Genomic DNA, 15,066 nt, shown 5'->3' on the forward strand with positions numbered 1-15,066 from the left:
GTGACAAACCACATTCCTGTGAAGTATGTGGTTCTTCTTTTGCGCAGAAATCACATTTGTTGAGGCATATGAGAAGACATACGGGAGACAAACCACATTCTTGTGAAGTATGTGGTTCTTCTTTTGCACTTAAGTCAACTTTGTCACGTCATATGCTAACACATACAGGAGAAAAACCACATTCTTGTTACGTATGTGGTTCTTCTTTTGCATGGAAATCAACTTTGTTGAGTCATATGCTAACACATACAGGTGACAAACCACATTCTTGTGACATATGTGGTTCTTCTTTTGGACGGAAGTCAACTTTGTTGAGTCATATTACAAGACATACAGGAGACAAAGAACATTCTTGTGAAGTATGTGGTTATTCTTTTGCACAGAAGTCAACTTTGTTACGTCATATGCTAACACATACAGGAGAAAAACCACATTCTTGTTATGTATGTGGTTCTTCTTTTGCAGTGAAGTCACATTTGTTGCGTCATATGAAAACACATACAGGAACCGAAATTGGAAATTAAAAAAGGTTCCAATTATACAAATCATAATAGGAGCAAATAGTGAACCAAGTATGTAGTTCTTTTGCACGAAAGTCAAATTTGTTGAATCATATGAAAATAATTATCTGAGAAAAATATATCCGCTAGAAAAACTGTAAAAACCTGAATATCCAATGTAGTAGCAAATTTTGGGAATATGTATGAAAAAGAACAGTTGGAAATAATCATACACCATCCACTATAACTACAAAATTCATACAGTTACATACATAGAAAATAGGGCTATTAATCGTGACATAAGATCTTGGACTAGAAGGAGAATGTGGCAACTCTAGTTGAAGTAAGCATCCCTAATATGCTGGCCTCAACAGCGCAGTGAGGGAGAAAATAAAAATACCTAGCATTTATATAAAACTAATTGGGATAATGAAATTTTTTTTTTTAACTCTGGTGAATATACACGGTGAACCAAATGCAAAATTATGAACAATAGCACTTAAATTGACGCTTAGAATCTTTAAAAGATCTCTTAGTTAAAGTAAACTAATAGGCGAATGTTTGCATCCGGTAGAATGCCCCACTCACACCAAAAATGTGATAAAAAAATTAAAACAAAAAACGCATTCTTGTGAAGTATGTGGTTCTTCTTTTGCAGGTCAAATTTATAGTTTTAATATTAAAAAGATAAGAAAATTAAAATCTTTTGCACAGATGTGAGATTTATTGCGTCATATGAAAACACATACAAGAAACTGATAAAATTTTTAAAAGTGAAATGTGTGTTGGTATTCTTGTGTGAAAAATATGTTATTCTCCCATTTAAAAACGTGAAAAAAGAATTCGATATTTTGATTATGTTTATAATTTTACTTTAAAAACAAAGTTTTTATTCTAATGTAAATCTTTAAGACCACCCAAAACAGCTTTCATTTTGAAATGTAATATATCTCAATAAAAGACATTTTATATCGATTATTCATGTTATACCCTTTTATCTTTTTTGCTTTCATATATATGTTTATTGTGTGGCGTGACCGCCCTAGGAAGCGATACAGCTCCCCATTTGGGGAGATTGAGACCCCCTAAACACTGAGTAAGACCGGGTAATTATGCTGATATTGTCTGTTAAGCATTATTGGGTGCCCAGACAGCGGCGGGTAACCTTGCTGAAAGGATGTATTGTGCTTTTGTAAAACAGACATATTTTATTGTTTGAGGAAAATGACAAGAGATGTCATTTGGAAAGCTATAACGAATATGATTTTGTTCTTGGCCTGACAAATCCCAGCTCAATGATGTCTGGCTTTTTGAGTACGAGAGGTTAGTGTCAACTTTTCTGGGCGTGTGAATTAATTTGATTTGTAGTCTCAGATTCGAGGGCCTATGAAGGTTTGCACACACGCAAGGAGCTGAGAATTCCCCGGATTGTTGTATCCCGCAGTGATTGGTCTGGGGAACAGCCTACCCTATCCCATCATCTTCCAATATAAGCAAATGCCCAGGCCAGAAAGGAGCAGATTAAAGCCGAATCTCAAGACAAGAGCACTAACCCCAGAGAGCCGCCATACCCCTGTCCCTCCATCGTCACCATCATGGAGAATGAAGAATAAGATTTCCGACTGTTTTCTGGTATAATCGAACTGAACAATTGTACACATGTAAAACACCTGTAAATTTCGTGAATGAACTTTTAGTAAATTAGAAACCAGCTGCGTTTGTTTTCTTTTTGCCTGCATGAGAAGCTAATTAATTTTTAGCAGCCGCAGCAGCAGAAACCGATGACGAGGCCTACGACACGGAAGAACCTTGTAAAGAGCTCCCAGGAGAGGACAATCATGGCCATTACTGTTTTGAAGAGCTCAGAGGTCACATCTGGTGACCTGCGACCAGGGGATGATCTTTACAATTGTGCAAATACAATTGACTTTCAATAAGTAATGCACCTGACCCACTTTCGTTTGTCTGGTCTAGTAGAAATGTTGCATATGCAATGATTTATATTTCTTTGGGTCATGTGGCCAATTACAACTCTGAACGAATTGTTGTTCCTGATTTAAAAGTGTTTGAAATTAGTTAATTGTGAAATCGAACCTGTCAAATGTTATACAGTGATCAGTTGTCTTTTTTGAAACCACGCACATCACAGGAAACTTTTGATGAAATTAAAAGAAACGATGTCACATCATATTATTCTTGTAAAACGTTGTCATTGTGAATTTAAATATGTCATGAAATTTGTAGCAGCAGCACCTAGACTTGGTTGTCCTCCATCTGTCATTGAACCATTTCAACAGAGTATATGAAGCATTAAGAAAATCGTGTTTACATAATTGGCGTTTTACAATAACATTCCCATCTAGTAAGTATTTCGAACATGAAAACATACCCGTGTTTAATAAATCTAACAAAAATCAACTAATCGTCATATTTTCGTGAAATTTTCGATACTTATCCATTTTTGAAAAAAATACATATAAAATGCAGTTTCCGTAAAATATACGAGAGGAAATATATATTTTTAGTGCGTGCCCCTCATATTTATGTTTTTCGAAATTTGAACAAAATATATTTAAATCCATTGAAATTTCTATTTATTATGAAAAATAAGAGTTCAAATAAGTAAAACGCATTTATTTCAAAGAAAAATTAAATTCACGTATTGAACAAAAACTTACCTTGAAGTTGCAACTAAAAAAATGGATATAAATTTAATATTATTATATTTTTTAAATAGTGCTTTTCTAATCAATATTTACTATAACTAGTTGAATTGCAAAGAAAAAGAGACTTCCTAAGAATTAATTCATTTTTTTAAAAATTGAGACGATTAAAATTTCATTATTTCGAAATGTTCCGTTATAACATAGATTTTTAATTAATTGTGTTTATTTTTTTTAAATATCAAGTTTTTATATAAACATGGCTCTTGTCAGCTCTTTTATCGTCAGATTAAAACCGATTTGAAAATATTATTGCACAAATATTAAGCATTTTGTTGGCCCCCTATTTTGTTTGTCTCTTTTTACGGAACAAAAGTATGGAAGTCGGCAGTTAGCCAAAGTAAACATTCGTAAAACCGTATTTGATATTTAATATACAAATATTTATAATATTATTAATCCTTAAACAGTGTAAATCTTTAAATCTAACAAAGTTATAACAAAGATTAATTATTAATTGCAGTTTGAAAGAAAATAAACAAAGCTTTTAAACAATCATTAAGTCGCTTCTGCTTTTCCATAGTTCGTATAGTTAACACAAATCTGACGTCATAGAATCATGCATAGTTTTTTTCACATTCATTTGCCAATGCTTATTGGTCAATTGCTAGAATCTTTCCAATCCCCAAAAAACATTTACAATGATGAATTTTATTTTATTTTATTTTGGGCGGGGGGAGCTGAAAACGAATATATACTTTAAAAGTGGCGCAGATAAATAGTTTTCACGGTATGAAAAATTTACATTTTAAAAATGTGGGTGATCACTTCTCATTATAAATTTAATGTAAAATGAGCACCAACTTTATGGCCACCTAAGCTCCGGTCTTGCCTGTTAAATAAAATAATACTAATTTAATCCGTGATATTCACCAAATAGATTGGCTCTATTTCGAAATGATTTCTTTTTTATTTGGGGCTTATGTCAACAGATCAGTAAATCTAAGGGAGATAACCAGCATATACCACGCAGTTATCTGCATTTGTAGACATTCAGTATCCAACGTAATCCAATCGTTGGCGGTGAAGGGGCGGGGGCAGGTGTGTTGTGGCGGCCGTTTACATTGGGGGCGGGGCCACGGCCGCCACAACACACCCGCCTCCGCCCCTCCATCGCCTCCCCAAATGTAAACACCGAATTTCTGTGAAATGTTCAACAGTATTCTACTCGGTAAATATGAAAAAACGGTTAATTAAACTGCAGAAGCACCTGTTAAACTACACAAGTTCTATAATTGAATACCCCCCCCCCAAAAAAAAATTAAGAATGAAAAACATAAAATATGCTTTTGTAAACCGCTCATGGAAACTTACTGACAGCAATATTTTTACTAATAAATGAAATGAAAACTTTTTATATTATGAAAAATATTTGTCATTTAAAATGTCCGCCATGTATTCATGCACCTTGTGTACTACGCACGTGCGCGCAGTTTAGTAAGAAAGTGAAAAAAATGAATATAATTAAGAAAGTGAAAACATTAATGTAATTAAGAAAGTGAATTGTCTGTTTCGATATCGGGAAGTGGAAAATATCCGGAGGATGAATGAGTGTGGGGGGAGAGGTCATTTCGGCCTTGAACCCGGAAAATGTTTTGTTGGGTTATGTTTTGGCCCTTTTGGCTCCGTTTAGTGTTTTTTCCGAAATGGGAAACAAGATGGCCGCCAGCAAAAACAATAGTGATTACGTTGGATACTGAATGTCTTCAAATATGGATAACTACTTTTTTGCGCAAAAAATGAATGCGATATTCGTTCTCAACGTACCCGAAAACTGATATAAGTCGACAAATCAAAGATGAATGCCGAGGGGTCGGGAAACTAAAAAAAATACCAAAATTACATTGACGGTTTAAATACTTCAAAATCTCCTTCAAAAACGTTTCGTTATTTTCGTTAATTAACAATGTGTCATTATCTTATTGGGGATATCAAGGGATTAGAAAGACAGAACAATCGATTGGCTTTTACATAATGGCGTCTTTATTATCATTGTAAAAACAAAGCAAAACGTACACCGGTAAAGGACGCAACTCGAGACGGTGAAAACTCTTATTAGTCCCTCATGCAACATCTTCCCTTTTCTCAATGACAAAGCAGCACAAAAAAAAGTCTAAGAATGAAAACAGTGTCTATAAAATATAGTGATCTAGGCGTTCATTGGCTGACTACGCTCATACCTAACAGGAATTATTCTTCCCTTTCAATTATGTAGTGAAATCCCCGAATCTCACAGGATCTCTTATTATTCTTCCTGACCGTGTTATCCGCAACTGTTTCGGGCTTGGTTTTGTTGGGGATGGGGTCGGGTTTGTGCTTTCTGTCATTTAACCTTCATATTGAGGTGGTTATGTGGTGCATATCTCTTTTGTGCTCCGGCCTGCATTCTTGGATAACTCGCACTGCACTTCATATGGCTGGTGTATTACTGATGTGAGTGGGGATGTCTCTGCAGTTTTCTTCAAATCTACTCTATTCCGTGGATATAATTCCCCATCCACTTTTATATGGTATGATCGTTCATCCAGTCTCCGCCCTACCACTGCTTTCCTCCACTCTTTTTGACCATTTATGTGTTGTTTCATCCGTACTCCATCTCCAGGATACAATGGTTTCAGTGGTTTTAATTTGTGGTTGAAAGAATGTTTTTGCCTCCTACGGTCTTGTTTCACAATTTTTCTTAGAATTTGGGGCAATTCTCGCTTGAGTAAATCCTCTCTGGTTGGGAGAAGTGATTTTGTTCTCCTTGACATCAGCTTCTGAGCTGGTGATAAGAGACCCCTGCCTGGCGTATTCCTGTGATCCAACATTGCTAGGTATGGATCAGCCTTATCTTCCATCGCTTTCTGGAAAAGTTTTCCACTTTGCCTTGCTATTGTATGGACTGACCAGTGTACGTGAAAAACACCACGTTTTGCAAAGGTAGAAAATTCCTGGCTACTAAACTGAGGCCCATTATCAGTTACCACCTCATCTGGTATTCCATGTCGTGCAAAATTGTGTTTCAGTTTAGTTATCACTGTATTTGCTTGTGTATTGAAAAAATGATCAATTTCCCGAAAGTTGCTCATGTAATCAACTGTGCAGAGATAGTCTCTATCTGCAAACTTAAGGAGATCTATTTCCACTTTCGCCCAGGGTCTGTCAGGAACTTCATGGAGCCTTAATGGTTCTGCCGGATTGGTTCCTTCATATTTTCTACACGTGGGGCATTTTGAAACGTAGTCCCTTGTGTCACTGTTCATATTTGGACAATACAAACATTCTCTTGCTCTTCTGCAATATCCCTCTACTCTCAGGTGTGTGGAATGAAGCTTTTCTGCTGTTAAGATGTATTTTGTCTTCTGGTCATCCTTTCAGAATTACTTGCTGCAACTGCTGCATGCTTCTGTTTTCCTTCATGGCTAAGCGCAGTTCATGCAGCCTTCCTTCTGTTACAGGAATATATTCTGCTTCCTTGAGATTATCTTCATCGTCCATATATTATCGCCCAATCCATGGACGCATGCTTTTGATAGCGTGTCTGCAAGGAACATTTTCTTACCTGGATGGTACAGAACTGTAGCATCGTAAACCTGTAGTCGCATCATCATGTTTTGCAGTCGTTTTGGGCATTTCACCAATTCTTTTTTCATGATCGCTTCTAGTGGCCTATGATCCGTTAGTACTGTTATCTGTCGACCAAACGTATACTGAGGAAACCGTTCACATGTGTAGACTACGGCTAATAGTTCCTTCTCAATCTGTGCCATCACGTCAGATATGTGTGGTAGAAATTTTGCCAGGTAATTTACGAATCCAAGCAATCGTTGCACTCCCTTCACATCTGTTGGGCACGGCATCTCTTTTATGGCTCTTATCTCCCCAGGATCAGAACGTAAACCATCACTAGTAATCATGCATCCCAGGAAAGATATAAACGTTTGTCGTAGGTTCAAATTTTCAGCATTCAATCGCATCCCACGACCACGACATCTCTACAACAGTTTTCTGAGATTTTGGTCATGATCAATTGTTGCTTCCTCCATTGTTTTACCCTTCCCAATCACCAGAAGATCATCCGCTTTGTTAACCACCCCCTCTAAATCGGACGCATTGCCAAAAAGGGTCTTTTGAAATATCTCCGGTGCTGGAGTAATCCCGAAAGGTAAAACATCCCACCAGAACCTACCATATGGTGTAGAAAATGTTGTTAAGTGAATGCTGGCTTCATCTAATTTTACATGCAAAAATCCATCTCGTAGATCCAGGGTAGAAAATACTTTGCTGTCAGCCAGTTCCGGTAGTAAATCGTCCAGTGTAGGTAACTGAAAATGTTTACTCTTCAAAGTTTATTCAGTGGTCTTGGGTCTATACATATCCGTAGGCTTCCATTTTTCTTAACTACTAATGCTAAAGCATTTACCCATGGTGTTGGCTCATTCACTAGCTCAATAACATTCTTCTTAACCAGTTTTTCTAACTCGACTTTTAGCTTGTCCTCAAGTGTCACTGGTATTCTCTGTGTTGCTGCAACATTTGATGTCACTCCTGGATCCACCTGCAAATGTACCTCTCCTGGTAATTGACACAATTCTTCCTTGAATACATCTCTGAAGTCATCGATAATGCTGTCTGAGTACTGGCTGCTATATTCATTCATTTGGGAAACTTTGGCGACCATTTTGAATTTGTCGTTATTGATTGTGACAAGTTCCATTTTCTGGATTGCATTTGCTCCAAGTAAGGGATTGAAATCCTCTTTCACAATGACAAACTTGACTGCATATTTTGTCCAGTTTCGGGGTTTATCATTTTTACTCGACACTCTCCTAATGGCTTCACTTCTGTTCCATTCCACATGAAAAGAGTTTTATTTGAATGTTCCAGTGTTTTTCCAATCACATGTTTCTCATTCAATATGTTCACGAACGCTCCACTATCGAGCTGAAAGGCAATTGGTTTTCCTTTCACCATCATTTCCGCTTTTATCACCTCCTGACTTACAGCATTCACCTTTTCCTTAATTGTTACGCTATCTACATGTCTATAGTCTGAACAACTACTACTGTCGTTTTCCTGGTCATAATGTTTTGGCCGTCTGCACCTTCTTTTTCCTTGATACTTTGCATTTCACGGCAAAGTGGGTTCTCTTACATTTATAACCGGTTTTAACAAATGCAGGGCATAACTCTTTGCTCGCTCCATGCCACAATGCACACGCCCAACACTCTCTGTCAGATTGTGCCGATGTCTTTCTCCTAGTTTTAAAATCAACCCTGTTCACTCCTTCAAGCCTTAGGACTCTGGACTGTAGCATTTTCAGACACCTTACTGATGTCAATATATTTTTATAAGTCTGTCTTATTTTTAATAACTCAGCTTGTGTCTGGGGGTTGTGTATTGTCGATTGGTTTTTATTTCAATTATTGACTTAAACATAAAAACAACTTATTTATCGTTTATCAAAGAAAAAAGTTTAGACACTTTAAACGTTTTTTTACTGTTTCCAAAATTTAAATAATGGTAGTTTAAAGTGTAGAAGCCGTATCCCCCCCCCCGTATTTTTTTTCACTTTTTTTTTCATCGGATTATTATCCAATGGTCACTAAGATTTTACTTAAAAAAATGTCAATGTCTAAAATCTTTCACACTCCAATAATTCATGATATAAAAATAATTTTAAACTGGGGATCAGGATCACTTTTCTATATAAATGTAATGTAAAATGAGCACCCACTTTCTGGACATATGGTTATAATTTTTTAGGGGGGGCATGGTCTGAAAGCCGTTTTGATAAATTGTTACTTACTTGTCATTTTAACAATCATTTTTAACATGACGACTTCTATAGGTTTTCAGTATGCTGAAAATTAATATCGCATTTAATTTTGCCGAAAACAAGTTTTTTGGATATAAAGCAATGTACAAAATTGGCCACCCCACCACTGATAACATAAATATTCCATTAATATTAAGAAAACTACTTGTTTGCAACAAAAATATGCATGCGCTTACAGTTACAGAAATGGTCAGCAAGGAATGACACGTATTAGTCTACTTATTTTTCTTTTTGTTCTTTAATCTCTTCGTGTCTTTATTGAAAGATGAAATCGGAAATCTGAAAAATAAACTTTCAGCCTAAAAGACAAAAACAAACAATTCCCCCTCACTATGTGGCCATACAATGGGTGTTGATTTTATGTTAAAATTATAATTAAATGTGGTCCCCAATTTAAAAAAAAAAGTAAATTTTTCATATCATAAAAACGCTGTATCTGCGCAACTTTTTAAAGTATATATTCGTTTTCAGGAACACTTTAAAAAGTCGTTATTGTAAAGGTTTTTTGGGAGTCATTGACTAAAATAACTTGATCGTTTAGCAAAAGAAAAAGTTTATAAATTTTAAATTTTTTCTCAAGTTCATAAGTTTAAAGTAAAAAAATAAAAAGAGCTCGGCGCACACATGAAAGTGTATTTTTCTATTTTAATATTTTTTTTGTTCTAATACAACGTTCTAATCGACTTTTGGAGCCGAATTTCACAAATGTAGCCTTTTGGAACTCCAGATATCAAATTATCTCTTCGTTTGTATAAAGAATGCTGATAATTAAAGAAACTTGTTGTATTTTCAAGTTTTCACAAAAATATATTCAACAAACCTTACAAATATCGTTGACTAAATAATCATGATTCTTAAACAAATTTACAAAATTACGGTTTTGAATTTTTTAGATGAGGAATGATTCTTTGTATTAAGATTAAGACTACTTTTCTCATCTTAAATGTTATTTATTGTGCAAACATTTTAAAAATAATATTTAAGATGAGAACAATAGTCGAAATAATCCAAATGTTACGAACAAAATGTTTTTCTTTTCATGTATTTTTACATGTCGAAAACTTGTTTTTGTTTTTTTATCGCAATAATAGAAATTCCATATTTACTTACCAGATTGTGATAATACACTTTAACTTTAATACTGTTTTGAAAAGTGAAGACGACATAAAATTAAACTATTTTGTATTTTTTTTTTACATAGGTATCACCACTTATCAAGGCCAAGAGGCCACTCAAGGATAAGGGTTAAAGAGTGTACAGTAGAAATTGGACAACATAGTAATCATTAGTAATGAAGATTTGGTAAATTTGATAACTTATATAGAACGGCTCATCAAGAATTTATTTACGTTAGACTTGAACACAACCATATTGCAGTCAGCCGGAAAGCAGGAAAACGGAAGACAATTCCACAGGCGTGCAGTTCTAAGAAAGAAGCTTTGTTCATGGAATCTACGTTTAGGTTTAGGCACAGATAAAGAGTGGGGGGAATTATTGATAGTGTGTACAGCTAGACGAGTGTTTCTTGTGAAAGTTTGGCGAGGGGGGGGGCATAGATTAAAGCTCAGTCGAACACTTTCCATGAAAATAACGATACATCAGAGACAAACTCGCAACATCTCTTCTGTGAGATAGAGGTTGCAAGGAAGAGAAAAGGACATCTCCTACGAGGCTACGAAGTCTATTTTGAACTCTATCAAGGCAGGACAAGTTCTTTCTAGCAGCTCCTGCCCAGATGTGGCAACATTATTCCATCCTTGGACGTACCTGGCTCTTATATAGATAGAGAATAGCATCAGCAGTGAGATATTTACAGGATCAATAGAAAGATCCCACCATTTTTCCAGCGGCCTTGGCAACAGATTTGATGTACGTGTTCCATTTAAGATCAGGCGTATTTTGAGGACATTAACTTTGATAGATGAAAAGGTTGCAGTTATTATTAATGGGGTTTTCATAAGTGGATGTTCTCAATTTGTGATTTACTTGGCGTGTGTTTCAAATGGTTGGTCGTGTAGCAAACAGAAAGAAAGGCTTTAATGAATACACCCAGTTTTATGGTTGGTAAGCTATCCTACAGCTGCGGCTGATTTTCTTACACATCCATCATGCGCATTACAAGAACATAGTGGATAGTTGAATTATAAATACAGCAATTAAGTAAAATTTGAGTATTATATCGCTTGTTTCTTTCATAATAAATTTCTGCTGGAAAGTTATTTAATCCAGGTATTTTTAAAAAGTTGTTTTAAAAAACTGAGATTATTTTAGTTTTTCAATAAGTGTGATTCATTATTAATTTTTCTTTGGTGTTGGAGTGTATTTTTCATTGTTAATTCTTCGTATTTATTTATTACTACTGCTGTTACTCTCTCGTTGCTATTGTTATGGATTTTTATTTTTCCTCCGGTTATGACTGAAGGTAGCCTTGTGTCTATGGAAATTAAATAAGGAGCCCTTACCCCCCTCTTTTCATTGTATGAACTTTTATTTTTCTTTTGACTATGAATAAAAGAACCTTTTAGATCCTTAACTATGTGTTTGTTATGAAATTTGGATACGTTTCAAATGTTACCTTTGATAATTATCTGGGAGGATGTAAGCAAGTAAACTTTTCATCCTCTTCCTAATGTTGAGGGCAGATAGGATAAAGTCCTAGTGATTGTCACAAGTAGAGTAGAGGTGCTTGTTAGTTCTATTTATAGATAGGGCATCTTAAAGTTGGATTTAGGGTAAGATGGACATCTTCATTTCGGGAAAGATGCGCATGTGACCAACTTACTCCAACTGCCATTGGAACAAGTTTTGTTAATTTCTTTTTAAAATTAAAACCCACAAGCAATGGATAAGTAAATTTGATGATCTCCCAGGCATTGCTTTAACACTTGCTGGCACATAGGTATGTAGGGCAGCAAATGATGGAAATGCTCAATAATCATGGCTTAAGTGTCACTAAGTGTCGAGAACTGGCTTATGAGCATGCGCATTGGAATGATCTTTGAATTGGAGGGAGAAAAAGAAATCTGGGATTGATGGCTATGTTTTAATGAGCGTAATCAGCTGTGTATCCGAAAGCCTGAAGCTGCATCATTTGCACGTGCATCTGCCTTTAACAAACCTGTTGTCAACATGTTTTTTGATAATTTTGCCAACCTAATGGACAAGTACAACTTTAGCTCTTGTCAAATTTATAATGTGGATGAGACTGAGTGCACAACTGTCCAAACACCCAAAGCAGTTGTCACAGCTAAGGGACAGAAGCAGGTTGGCAGCATAATGTCCGCTGAGAAAGGTTGCTGCCTTGAGACAGTTGTTAATGCCATTTCTGCAACAGGACAGTGTGTCCCGCCTACGTTTATTTTTCCACAAGTGAATTATAAGGAGCACTTCATAAATGGAGCACTTCACCTGGTTCTATTGGTACAGCTAGACAGTCAGGGTGGATCGATGAATCTGCCTTCATCTAATACATTTTATTAAGCATTATCATCCAATACATGCACCATTTCATCAAGCATGTACATTGCACAAAATCAGAACCTGGACAATCATGGCTCTCATTTTTCTTGTTAGTGTCTAGCCTGTTAATTTCCTTCTATAGTCAGTCAACAATATCAAAGCTATACGTCACCACTGGTAGTCACTTTGGTTGATGACAGTCACTTTGTTTTTGTTTGTCAGTTCTGTTTTGCAATTTTTTCTGACACAGTGCACATACACTTTGCTTATTTTTTCTCTTATTCTGCCATACTGAATTGCATCGTTTTCCTCTATGCCAAGATATTTGTATTTTCCCTGCTCTTCATAGCTAGGATTTTTTTGATTATCGGACGAATTTTATAAAGATCAAAGCATGACAATATCCATTTATTGGGTACACTATCATTTACCTTTTGATAATCGATCCAAGCCATGCTTAGGTTTATTTGCATCTTTCTACAGTCTTCAAGAACAGTTCTGTTAATCAGTAACTTGTCCTTGGTGCCTAAGCACTTCCTCTGCATCCTGCCTATTCTTTTTCAAGGTATGCTCCTCAGGAGAGGTGGCCATGAATGCTGTCTGCAACACTAAGTTTTCCAGTGAAGAGTTTGTAAGTAGTAGTGAGGCAGCAGATTGGCAACTTGTTAGGAAGTTGTGTCTCAACCGTTTTAGCTATAACGGTGGTATAACCTTTTAATAGCTATATTGGTGTGGCTTCCTCACCTTTCATCAGTTTAGTGAAGCAATTACTGTAATGAATATGGAGTACTGTAAGTTTTTTAAGCCAGAAATCAGATAAGCTATCAAGTCCAGGTTTTGTTATTCTGGAATCTATCCAACTTTTGTTTAACTATTGTAGATGTTATCTTTTGTTTCAGCATCTCTGGCTTGTTTTCATTGATACTAGCTATCTTCAGGATGTAATTGGCGTCTAAGTTGCTCTCTTGTATGTGTTTTCATATGACTCACCAAATGTGATTTCTGCACAAAAGAAGAACCACACATTTCACAAGAATGTTGTTTCACTCCTGTATGTGTTTTCATATGATTCAACAAATTTGACTTCCATGCAAAAGAAGAACCACATATTTCACAAGAATGTGGTTTGTCTCCCGTATGTGTTTTCATATGATTCAACAAACTTGACTTCCATGCAAAAGAAGAACCGCAGACTTCACAAGAATGTGGTTTCTCCCCCGTATGTGTTTTTATATGACTCAACAAATTTGACCTCCGTGCAAATGAAGAACCACATATTTCACAAAAATGTGTTTTTTCTCCCGTATGTGTTTTCATATGACTCAAGAAATTTGACTTCTGCACAAAAGAAGAACCACATACTTCACAAGAATGTGGTTTCTCTCCTGTATGTGCTTTCATATGCCTCAACAACGTTGACTTCTGCACAAAAGAAGAACCACACAATTCACAAGAATGTGGTTTGTTTCCTGTATGTGTTTTAATATGACTCACCAAATGTGACTTTCGTCCGAATGAAGAACCACATATTCCACAAGAATGTGGTTTCTCTCCTGTATGTGTTTTCATATGATTCAACAAATTTGACTTCCATGCAAAAGAAGATCCACAGACTTCACAAGAATATGGTTTGTCTCCCATGTTTGCTTGCTTCTGATTCCACAAAAAGTATATTCAATGGAGTGTATGATGTAACCAGTCTAATAAATTTCAACTTTAGAAAATTTATATGAAAAAATTTATAATGTTTTATAACTTTTTAAAATCACCAATGAAGAAAGGTCCTCCTTATTCATTAATAAATTTCTTTTCATTGTTGCAAATTCTGGAAATATAAAATAAATTTGAAAAATACCTTTAATGTGGAAAAATTGAATGTATTATGTTGATTTTTATTAAAATATCCAAAACATTTATGAACGAAATCAAAAATAAAATGAGTATAGTTTTATGCATTACTAATTTGTTTACAAAATGTGTTTTTTTATTTTTAAATATTTAACTAAAACTCTTTGTTTCTTCATTCTTGAGACGAGGATCGATTATTGATATCATTTGGATTATTGAGAATATTATGCTCATCTTGGGTGCTATTTTTACAACGTTTTATGGTGCCTCCATTCTTACGTAAATGTAGTATGTCAAACTTGGGAAATTTTGTTTTGAACTCAAAAATCTTTACAGAATTCAGAATAGAATAAATTTATTTATGAGAGGAGCATGTTATCGTATTGTTAGCGATGACTGGGTAAAAGTTATATATAAATTCTATTTTCAATCTCACTGAGGATTGAAGCTTCAATGTTCAGAAGTAATCCTCGTTGGATTAATTAATTGATTATCATTAATATGATTTTTGTGCATCTTGCATTGGAAGCTTATAAATCTTGTTGGATTAATTAATTAATTACCATTAATATGATTTTTGTGCACTTTGCATTGGAAGCTTATAAATCTCGTTTGATTAATTAATTAATTACCATTAATATGATTTTTGTGCACTTTGCATTGGAAGCTTATAAATCTTGTTGGATTAATTAATTAATTACCATTAATATGATTT

This window comes from Euprymna scolopes, chromosome 46, assembly GCF_053919585.1.
Source record: "Euprymna scolopes isolate OS-2025 chromosome 46, ASM5391958v1, whole genome shotgun sequence".
Classification (NCBI taxonomy): domain Eukaryota; kingdom Metazoa; phylum Mollusca; class Cephalopoda; order Sepiida; family Sepiolidae; genus Euprymna; species Euprymna scolopes.